This window comes from Myotis brandtii, unplaced genomic scaffold (genome assembly GCF_000412655.1).
Source record: "Myotis brandtii unplaced genomic scaffold, ASM41265v1 scaffold633, whole genome shotgun sequence".
Taxonomy (NCBI): domain Eukaryota; kingdom Metazoa; phylum Chordata; class Mammalia; order Chiroptera; family Vespertilionidae; genus Myotis; species Myotis brandtii.
Genome location: NW_005370423.1, coordinates 2,451,586 through 2,453,292, shown reverse-complemented (window position 1 = coordinate 2,453,292; position 1,707 = coordinate 2,451,586).

Below are 1,707 nucleotides of genomic sequence, written 5' to 3'. Positions count from 1 at the left end.
GCCTCAGGCCCTCACGGCCCCATCGTCTGTGGCCTTGGGCCGTGCATCGATGCACACGAGGTTCTTGGTTGATTACTTCCCACCCACCACCCTCCCCGCCTTCCCTCCGAGATTCCGCTCTCTGTTCCAGGCTTCTGTGACCCTGGATCCGCTCCGTGCGTCCGTTTATTTTGTTACTTAGATTCCGCATATGAGTGAGATCATGGGACACTTGACATTGGCTGTCTCTTGTCTGCCTTCCTCCCAGCAGAGGGTGGCCTGAGAGTGGGGATTGTCTAGTTTGTTCACGGATGTACCGTAAGTGCCTACAGCAGTGCTTGTCGCGTAGCGGGCAGTGAATCCGGCTTTGTTTCTAAACTGGGGACTCTCTCCAAGGGTGGAAAATGAAGTTCGGCCTGTGTTAGGCGGCCTGAGTTAGGAGAACAGCACGGCAGTGGGATCCAGAGGCTCGGGGTTCTTTCCTGATCAGGTCGCCGGCCGCTGTGTGACGTTGGACAAGTGACTTCACCTCTCTGAGCCTAGTAGGTTCCCTCCTTTGGAGACCAAGTACAAGCCTGCAGCAGAGAGAGGTTAGTTGTGAGGGCCACACATGACTTAGACCAGCGATTTCCAACCTTTTTCATCTCACGGCACACATAAACGAATCACTAAAATTCTGAGGCACACCAAAAAAATATATCTTTTGTCAATTGCCAAAAAAAAGGTATCATTTTGATTCATTCACACCAGATGGCTATTGTGATGTCATTTTTTAATTTGACAATCTAATGGAAAAGAGGTCAGTGCCCTGACTAGTTAGGTATTGCATGTTTTAAAAATTCTTGCGGCACACCCGTTGAAAATCGCCAACTTAGACAATGGCTGGCATGTGGTAGGTACTGGATGAAGAATTGCAATATAAAATGCACAGCGATGTGCCTGCTCATCAGATTGGTCTTCATTTCCACCAAAAAAGGGTGTGTTAAAAAAAGGAAGTGTGGGGGATGGCACTGAGCCACTGTTGGGTGAAGGTTACTTATGACTCCGGACGGCCATGCAGCTCCCAACGTCCTTTAGGGACACGCAGATGCTCAGAGCTGAGCTGTTCAATACCGTGGCCACCAGCCCCGTGTGGCCGTCGGTCACTGGCAATGTGGTTAGCCTGGGTTGCGATGTATTCTAAGTGTAGAACACATACCGGATTTCCAACACGTAGCACAAAACAAAGAATGTAAAATCTCTCATTATATGTTGAAACTGCAACATAGTAGACTATAGTAGACTAAGTAAAATATAGTATTACAATTAATTTCCTCTGTTTCTTTTAACTTTTTAATATTCCCCCTGACAGGGAATTGAACCGTGACCTGCTGGCTCAGCCACTGAGCAACACTGGCTGGTTTATTTCTTTTTAATTTTTTAAAATTGATTTGAGACAGAGAGGAAGGTGGAGCAATAGAGAGACAGAAACATCAATGAGAGAGACACATCCATCGGCCACCACATTAAGGAATTTTTTTAAAAATTGATTTTTAGAGAGAGAAAGGGAGAGGGAGAGAGAGAGAGAGAAACATCCATGAGAGAGAAACATCATGGATCGGCGACCTCCTGCACGCCTCCTACTGGGGATCCAGCCTGCAACTGGGCCCTGGCAGGGAATGGAACCAGTGACCTCTTGGTTCATGGGTCCAAGCTCAACCACTGAGCCAAACCGGCCGGACTCTTTTA